The sequence below is a fragment of the Psammomys obesus genome, unplaced genomic scaffold, assembly GCF_907164565.1.
Source record: "Psammomys obesus unplaced genomic scaffold, mPsaObe1.curated_primary_1811, whole genome shotgun sequence".
In the NCBI taxonomy this organism is placed as follows: domain Eukaryota; kingdom Metazoa; phylum Chordata; class Mammalia; order Rodentia; family Muridae; genus Psammomys; species Psammomys obesus.
The window spans coordinates 25,167,118-25,177,129 of record NW_026585689.1 but is presented as its reverse complement, the minus strand read 5'-3'; the positions used below and the strand labels follow the sequence as shown (position 1 = coordinate 25,177,129).

The 10,012-nt window shown below is 36.9% G+C and overlaps 1 pseudogene; it reads right to left on the bottom strand.

Annotated features, from left to right (window-relative positions):
- Positions 1-2,196: 2,196 nt before the first annotated feature.
- Positions 2,197-2,784, bottom strand: LOC129667163 (60S ribosomal protein L19-like; annotated as a pseudogene).
- Positions 2,785-10,012: the final 7,228 nt, after the last annotated feature.

Sequence of the window (10,012 nt, the reverse complement as noted above, 5' to 3'; positions counted from 1 at the left end):
AGGCCACACTAGAAAAAATGCTCAAGAACCCATTGAGCATTGGGGGGAAGGCATTCTTTGAAGGTTAAGAAGGAGTTTGGCAGCCAAGGACATAATATGAGAGGTTCTTTACCTCAACTGTCAGATTATGTTGCATTGTACAGCTCTTTTTCTATTTTACCAGCCCCTTTTAATAATGTATCTAACTTGCATCATATATACATTTATTTATGCATAAACAAAAGAGGCATAAGCAGCTATTCTACTGAGATTTTACTTGGGGTCTTCATAAGGGTTACTATTGCTGTGATGAAACACCATTACCAAAAGCAACTTGGGAAGGAAAGGGTTTTCTTCATTGCCTCTTCCTTATTACAGCTCATCATGAACGGAGTTGGAGCAGAAACTCAAACAATCGTGAACCTGGATCCTTGGAAGCCTGCTCCTTACTGTCTCTCACCTCATGGCTTGCTCAGCTTGTTCTCTTATCCCACCCAGGAAATACAGCTCAGGGGTAGCATTACCCATAACAATAGGCTGGGCCTTCCCACAACAATCATTAATATCATCTGATACTATGGAGGAAATTTCTCAGTTGAGGTTCCCTCCTCTCATGTGACTCAGGCTTGTTTCAAGTTGATATAAAACTAGTTAACACATTGGAATACATCTTCACCATATCGCACACATACTACAAAACAGTCTAGGCAAGATTAGCTTATATCAAGAATCTATTCCAGAATGTGTTTGACTAGAAATGGCAAAGGGTATTGCAAAGGGGAGTAATATATTGGCTTGGTTAAAATCAGGTATACCTGCCCTTCAATACATGTGGACTGGGTCCTAAGTTGCTAAAAATTGTTTTAGACATTGCTTGGCAAGGAGCGTTTGTATAGGCATATGGAGTCTCCAGTTACTTTTTGGTTGCCTGCCTCAAAAGTATAAAATGCATTCACTGGTTGAATCAAAAGAAGCATATAGTTGCTGACTGCATCAGTTTAAATGCAAATACATTTATTTTTGGTCAGTTTTATGTATTGATGGAATGTTACCGTCAATATACTGAACTGGGGAATATTTCAGATCCTGAAAAGCACATGAGCTATGTTAATTATTGGAATCCAGACTTGCAAGGGAATGTTTGGTAAGTTTGCACACATACACACACATATATACACATACATACACACACACATATATATATACATATATATGTACACATATGTGTATGTTCTTGCATGTGTGTGTGCATGTGCGTTTGTACATATCCATTCTAGGAGGCAAAGAAAATCACTGGTACAAATGCATAGTCATTCTTTAAGCCAGTCTCAGCCTGTTTCATATTTGAAGGAATTTGATTCATTTTGTTTCACCTATGAAGAAAACAAAACAAAACAAACAAACAAACAAACAAAAAAACAAAACATGAACCTCAGTATAATGAGTACTTAAAAACGAATATATATTTTGTAGAAAATTCTGTAAAATTGCAAAATGGTGGTTCCAATACAAATCAGAAGGCAAGGTGTGGTTTCTGCTTCCTCACAGAACACAGTCGAGTTTCAGCAGAATAAGGATTTTACTGCAGTGATATCAATTATTGTAGGAGATAGCACAGCTGTGGCTTGAATGTGCTTATAAAAGTTCATGTGTTAGAAATATGATTTGTACACTTATGTGTGAATGTAATGAGGATCTTTAAAGGAAATTGGAAAAAATGTATCATAAAATGGAGGCCCCCCCCCTAGCAGCTTTGAGGGGTTCATGAAAAGAAGTGGAGAGATCCAAGCCAGTATGCTTGAACGTTGTCTTACAAGGTGACAACACTTCTGTACCAGTGGTCAGCAAGACTATCATTAGATGCCAAATTCCGACGTTGTAGAGACACTGACACTGACACATCCAAAAAAATCTTTCTATCTTTCTTCCTTCCTTCCTCTTCCTTTCTTCCTTCCTTCCTTCCTTCCTTCCTTCCTTCCTTCCTTCCTTCCTTCCTTCCTTCCTTTCTTTCTTTCTTTCTTTCTTTCTTTTTCTGTCTTCCATCCTTTTTCTTTCTCTTTTTTTCTTTCTTTCTTTCTTTTTCTTTCTTTCTCTCTCTCTCTCTCTCTCTCTCTCTCTCTCTCTCTCTTTATTTCTTTCTTCCTCAGACAAAGTCTTGCTTTATTTTCGTGACTTGAAGACACAGCCAGGGCACTATGTACAGACATGAGAGAATCTTCATTTCTTGATTTCTTCCTTCTTGGACAGAGTCTTGATGATCTTTTCCTTCTTGGTCTGGAGGCGGTCCTCCCACGCTTTTGTGCTTCCTTGGTCTTAGACCTGCAAGCCTCGGCCTGGTCAGCCTGGAGCTTCTTGCCGGCCTTGTCTGCCTTCAGCTGGTGGATGTGCTCCACAAGAATCTGCTTGTTTCTAAACATGTTCCTTTTGGCTTTCAGAAACAGACTATGATTCATATGACGGTCAGTCTTCTTAGGTTCTTGGTATCTCCTGAGAAGCTGGTGGGGGAAAATCATCTTTTTTCAACCAAATCACCTTCTCGAGCACCTGAGCATTGGCCTTTTACTTCAGCTTCGCTATGCCCATATGCCTGCCCTTCCATCTAGCCAAGGTGTTTGGACTTGGACCCCTGGAATGGACCATCACAGGCTTCTGGATGATCAGCTCACCTTTGGTCAACTTCCTGATTTGCTCACAGGAGTTGGCATTGGCGATTTCGTTAGTCTCATTGGGTCCAATCAGACCTCCTTTTTTGCCATAACTAGGACACTAGAAAGCAATCTTCTTTTGCAGGTCGAGCGTACTCATGGCTGGGGATGCAACAGCAACAAAACAATTTATTTTCAATGAATTTCTGAGTTTCTGAAATTAAATTTAAGCAACAGAAAATGAACGAAGTGAGAAGGCTGAAACATGAACAATGGAATTTTTAACTATACAGATACATAATATGTTTATCATGTTGTTTTGATTGATTTATAGAAGGGAGCTGAAGTGATTTAGAAAGGAATGTCAAAAACAGACTATATTACTGTAATTGCAGAAGTCGGGATTTTTATTTTCTTTTTCCCTTTTCCTTTCTTTCTTTTTTATTTTCTTCAATGAATTCAGGAAAATATTCCAAGTCACGAACCAAAGCAGCATCTAAGGAGGAATATAGCTTACTAGGTTGTTCCCTCACTATGGTTTACTCAGCTTGCATTTTATACTTCTCTGAGTCATCCACCAGGGACATAAATATTTCTGCTTCCATGTCTGATCCAGAACACATCTTCTGGGTCCAGTGTCTGAAGCGTGGTGTCTTCAGTAAGAGGTCTCCAACCTCTGAGAGGCAACTATCAGCAACAGAAATAGCTCATATTGTTTGGAGGAGTTTCTCAAACTACACTGACCAACAATTCAACAATCAAGAGAGGATTCTCCCCATAAGGTGGAAAAAATATGTAACTTTGGAAAAAATTCTTAGAGATTACTTATAGAGTGGGTACCTGAAAGAGCCACATACAAGGCTAAGTAATGCCTACAGATTGATTTACTCCCTCAAAACTCCTTCATCTGGAGAGACAAAATAATACAAGGCAACAACTCAGATTACCTCAAGTTATCTGTTGTCCCTATTAGCCATTGACACTAACTTTTGTAAATGGCTGAGCCTTATCACTACCAGGAAACATTTTTTGGGATGGACGGTTAAACTTAACAGACTTCTACCAACACAATGCTATTTTCTTTTTTTAATTTAATTTAATTTTTTATTATTAGTTACATTTTATTAACTCTGTGTCCCAGCTGTATCCTGCTCCCTTATTCCCTCCCAATCCCACCCTCCCTCCCTCAGTTTCTCCCTGCCCCTTTCCAAATCCACTGATTGGGGAGGACTTACTCCCTCTTTCATCTGACCCTGTTTTATCAGGTATCTTCAGGACTGGCTGCAAAGTCCTCCTCTGTGACCTAGCAGGACTACTCCCCCCTTGGGGGGTGGGGATGTCAAAGAACCTGCCATTGAGTTCCTGTCAGAAATAGTCCCTGTTCCCCTTACTATGGGAAACCAATTGGTCACTGAGCTACCATGGGCTACATCCTAGCAGAGGTTCTAGGTTATATCCATACATGGTCCTTGGTGGAGTGTCAGTTTCAGAAAAGACCCCTGTGCCCAGATATATTTGGTCCTTGTGGAGCTCCTATCCTCTCCACGTCATACTAACTCCCCTTCTGCCAAAGGTTTGGTTATGAGTCTTAGTATCTGTTTTGAAACACTGCTAGGTAGTGTCTATTTTCTAATGTCTGCAAAATGTAAAAGAGACAAACAGCTCACACTCATAATGACATGACACAACCAGGATATTCGGGAAAAGCATTGATTTATTACTTTCCTTTGTTCTGCGACTGTCCCAGTTATTTAACCTCTTCCACAGCAGGAAGGAAACCAGTGCTTGTTTTACTGGATGTTGGTCACTTATATGTGGTTCTCATTCTTTGAAGCAAGAGCTGTGTTTTGCATTCACAGTTGTGTCGAGGAGGCTGTAAAGGTTATCCAGAAAAGGTCTCAAATAAAAATGCAGAAGAAGGCATCCAAAAGGTGAGCAAAGGCCATCATAGTTGCAAAATTTCAAACACCTTAGCAGAATTGTGCTTATGTTCTAGGACTGTAAGAAACGGCAAATTTAGGTGAAGAGAAAGGGCATCTGCTAAAGGCAATATGTGATGAACTGAGCATCAGGAGGTTTCATTTATAATGTAAGATGTGTGGAAGCAAATTGATGATTTATGGATGCAACTCCTAAGTACAAGGGAAAGGAAGTAAAAAGTTATCTTCATCAAAGAAAACTGAATTAGGGCATAAATATTCTTTGTGAAATTTAATCCTAATAAGAAGAGCAATAATGTAATGAAAGGAAAAACTTTAAAGTCACTTCAGAGATCTGCAAGATTACCACCCAGTTAAGAACTTAAAAAGTTAGGACAGATAGATGTAAATGAACAAGCACATGACTCTCCCCATGGCCACGTTTCCAATGCTGCCTCAGGATTCTGCTTCTTTCCTTCTGGCTCAGTGATCCCCACGTCTACCAGCAAGACTCACATGACTCTGGGTGAACAACGCAATGTTCTGAAAGGAACAACGGTGCCCTGGCAGCACTGATATCATATATACGCTCTTCATGCCCACCGTGAAGCATCTACTTATCTGCTTTACTAATTACTAACATATTCAATTACACCAATAAAAATAGGTTAGGTTACTTACAAACACTTTCAGTTGCATGAATGTGCTTTGTAGAAATTTTATATGGTTCTCAGATTTTTCCTGTATTTATGTCTTCCAATTCTCAGTACTTTTAATTAATCAAGGAAATACTTAGACATGAGTATATTTTAACCAACAAGCGTATTCTTTCTGTCATCTGTTAGATACAACACTTGAATATTTAATACATATTTGAAATGATAATGAGAAACTTGCATATTCCTTTGTTAGACTAGATATGTGAAGAACTTAACCAGAGAAATGTTCTTGAATACCCAAAAAAGATAGATTGCATTGTAAACTACTATCTAATTGCTAGTATTGAAACAAATTTAATATTATATTAGAAAATACATGTTACCTTTTATTAGTTACTTTCTTTTGATTTGACAATGTGGAGAAATACATAGTTCTTTTCAAATTTGATATTATTTTAATTAATGATGTAAAATATTAATTTAGCACATTTAAATAAATTTGATGATTACTTTTGTATTGACTTGATTGGACTATCATGTCAAGACAGTGGTTTAAATATTTTCTGAGTTTGTTTGTTTCTAGGTAAAGATAACTTGGAACTCTGTTGGCTCAGTACAGAACAGTGTTCTTCTTGTTTTGTTAAGTATTTAAGAAAAATGACAGGGACTTTTTTTTCTTACCTAAATGAGTTGTGACCATAAGATTTTAAGCAAAAAATGGCTCCTGTGGAGTGTGGCGCATGCCAGGTTTTAAAATGGAGCTTCACCCTTAGTTGTCTTGAATCTTAAAATAGATAAACAGATCTGGAAATTTGTCATTTTTATAGCTATGTGAAAACTGATTGTCAGAGCATAGATAGACAGATTGAGTGAGAATATACTATAGATATAGACTATATATGAGAGATATGAATAAATTATATATATATATATACAAGGAAGACAGATGATAGGTAGAAATATGTGTAAATAGTTTATTGATACTTAAAGGATAAAGTAGAAGAGAAATGATGTATATTAGTTAACAGAAAGTACTATAAACTTGACTTCTTTAGGTCAGATTTCAACTGCATTGCTTGCTGATTGGTATTAAGGATAGAAGCTGTGACTTTAATTTCTTTTTCTACACAACATGAACAAAAAAGCTCTTGAGAAATATAGCTGTGAATATTAAATGAAGTAAAACCCTAAAAAATAAACATCAACAACACAGTCTCTATGATCAACAAACAATAAATGGGACCTCTTGAAACTGAAAAGCTTCTGTAAAGCAAAGGACACTGTCATCAAAACACAACAACAGCCTCCAGACGGGGGAAAGATATTCACAAAAATTGTGGTACGTTTACACAATGATATATTACTCAGCAATTAAAAACGAGGAAATCCTGAAATTTGCAGACAAATGGATAGAACTAGAAAAAATCATCCTGTGTGAGGTAACCCAGAAACAGAAAGACACATATGGTATATACTCACTGATTAGTGGATATAAGCCGTATAATATAGGATATACATACTAAAATCTATAGTCCTAAAGAAGCTAAACAACAAGAAGGACCCCAAGGAAGAGGCTAAAACTTCACTTGGAAGGGCAAACAGGATAGATCAGAAGCTGGAGAAGACAAGGAACAGGACATGAGCCTTCCACAGGAGGCCTATGAAAGACTCTACCCATCAGTGTATCAAAGGAGATAATGACTACCAGGAAACATTTTTTGGGATGGACGGTTAAACTTAAAAGACTTCTAGGTTCTACCAACACAATGCTATTTTCTTTTTTTTAAATTTAATTATATTTTTTATTATTAGTTACATTTTATTAACTCTGTATCTCAGCTGTATCCTGCTCCCTTATTCCCTCCCAATACATATTTGAAATGATAATGAGAAACTTGCATATTCCTTTGTTAGACTACATATGTGAAGAACTTAAGCAGAGACAAAGCCCATAGGCTGCTCAGTTTCCTGACATGAACTCAGTGGCAGGATCACCTTGATGCAGCCTTTCCAGGCCACAGAAGAAGATGATGCAGGCAGTCCTGATAAGACCTGATAGGCTAGTGTCAGATATAAGGGGAGGAGGACCTCCCCTCTCCCTGGACTCTAGAGGGGGATAGGGAGAGAAGAGGGAGAGTGGATGGGACTGGGATGAGATGAGGGATGGGGCTGCAGAGGGGATACAAAGTGAATAAATTGTAATTAATTAATTAAATGCAATTGAATCTACTAATTAATTAATTAATTAATTAATTAATTAATTAAGAACTTTTCCCAGCCCTGTGAAGAATGCAAACTCATGTAACCCAAAGATGAAAGATACTAAGTTGCATTTTTCTATTATGTCAATGTCTCAGCAGAAGAGCAGAGGTTTGTGAAGTTACTATTATGTAGGTAGGGATTTTATGTTTTCTACTATAGAAATATTTAAAATTTATGTTAGCTAAAGATGATATCTTAGGAGAGGAAATGACCCAAAAGTATGTATTCAAAAGAACATGATTTCCTTTTCAGTTTCAAATCTACTATTGACTGCCTAACTTTGTACAATTTTGTTTCAGCATTCTTTTTTTTTTTAATTTAATTTGTTAAATCATGAATTCGTATGAAGATCTTTTCTGTTATTAAAACATCTTAATCTTCTGGCAGTGTCTAGTATGCTTGTCCCATAAATAATTATTCATTCTCACTATGATGTCCAATGCTTATTTTGAGAAAGTGTAAACAGTGCATATACACACATATATACATATATGTGCAAACATAAATATGTAATAAATATGCATACCTAAACACACATATTTAGGAATCCTAAAGAAGTAGGCTCAAATGCCAGTGAAGGAATGCCTCAGAATCAGGATATATGAACTTGCCAGTGAAAAGGAGGACAAGCAGGCAAAAAGTAAAGCTTCTTTTCTTCATGTCCTTTATATAGACTGCCATGAGAAGCTGTGGCCCAGATTTAGTGTGAGTCTATTGACCTCAAATGATCTGGCCTTAAATGGGATTTTCCACTTCAAATGATCCAATCAAGAAGAATCCCTAAGTGTATCCAGCTGGTCCAGCTGCTTGGATTTTTAGTTAGTTCTAAAAGTAGTCAAGTTGGCAACCTGGAATAGCCATCATAGAAAGTTATCATAGGAAGTATTTAGGATATTCGTTTATATAAAATATAAATACTCCAAGTAAACTTATTTGATGATATGTCTCACCTATCAGTGGACAAAATCATTGATTAAAAAAAAAATCGGTTTGAACTAGAAATATTCAAAGGTATAGAATTAGAGAATCAATGCTCAAGTTCAATCACTATTAATCAGTTCTTTGGAGCAGAGTACCAGAGTGCTTATGGAAGAAAAGGCAGATAAAAAGCCCTGGAGGGGACAGGAACTTCACAAGAAGAACAACAGAGCTAAAATGCCTGGGCACGGGAAGTAAGGGGGGGTGCAGGGACCAATACTCCAACCAGGGATCATGCATGGAGATAACCTAGAACCCCTGCTCAGATGCAGTCCATGGCAGTTCAGTTTCCAAGTGGGTTTACCAGTAAGAGGAACAGAGACTGTCTCTGACATGAACTCAGTGGCTGGCTCTTTGATCACCTCCTCCTGGGGAATACCAGGCCACAGCTGATGCAGCCAACCTTGAGGAGACCTGATAGGCTAAGTTCAGATAGAAGAGGAGGAGGTCCTTCCCTATCAGGGGACTAGGGAAAGGGCATTGGGGGAGAAGGAAGAAGGGAGAAGGTGGGTGGGACTAGGAGGAGAAAAGGGAGGGGGCTGCTGCAGGTATACAAAGTGAATAAATTGTAATAAATAAATATATACATAAAATTAAATTTAAGAAATCAATCCTAATTTTTTCATCATTCAATATTTTCACATAAACTACAATGTATCTGTAATATATTAAACAGATTTAAATTCTAATATCACTAAAAGTGTGTGTATATATATACACCTATGTACATATATAGTATATGGATATATGTTCTATCAAATTTATCACCTCACTCAAGTAACCTAAACTTTCAAGTTCATTTCCATTCCACATCTCTGCCCTAATTATTTATATAATTTACATAATTTGTCCTTCCTTTTTATTCATTATAAAATAATAAAGCATTTTCTTATTTATATTTGTCTGCTCTTATTCAATTTATATCTTTGGGATGCATTCATTTGTTTGACACTATCAGAATTGTGTTGCTTTAAATTCTGAAGTTCAATTTTAGTTCATTCATATGCCACTATTTATTTATCTTGTATTCCCATCCTCAGTGAACCAAGTAGAAAAGATGACCGTTTAAATTCAAAAGACATTCAGCAACCAAAATTATTGTAATTTACTCAATTCTATCATCTAGAAAGCAAACTGTAATTATTACATATTTTGAATATTTGGCCATGACTTTCTTATGAAGACTAGACTTCATTGAAGGCCTGATATAAGAGCTTAATTTGTTTAAGTGTGACCAACCCAAGACCTCTGGGCAGCATTTGGCCATACATAGCTATGAATGTGGTCCAACACAAAATAGTAACCCACTTAAAACATTATTATTTGTATAATTTTATTTCCTGGATCAGGAGGATAAATTCTGCAGAGCACATGTCACAATGCCAAAAGATGGGAAGCTCAGGAATGTCATATGAAGAATTATGCCAGAGGAGATATGAACTTCTGATTCTTTGAGAGGTATTTTAGATTCCAGTAGAAGACAGACAGTGTACAAAACACTATTTAATAACAAATACTGAGTGTCATCTTAGTACTTATACACCTTTGTCAGTTCGATGACTACGTTAAT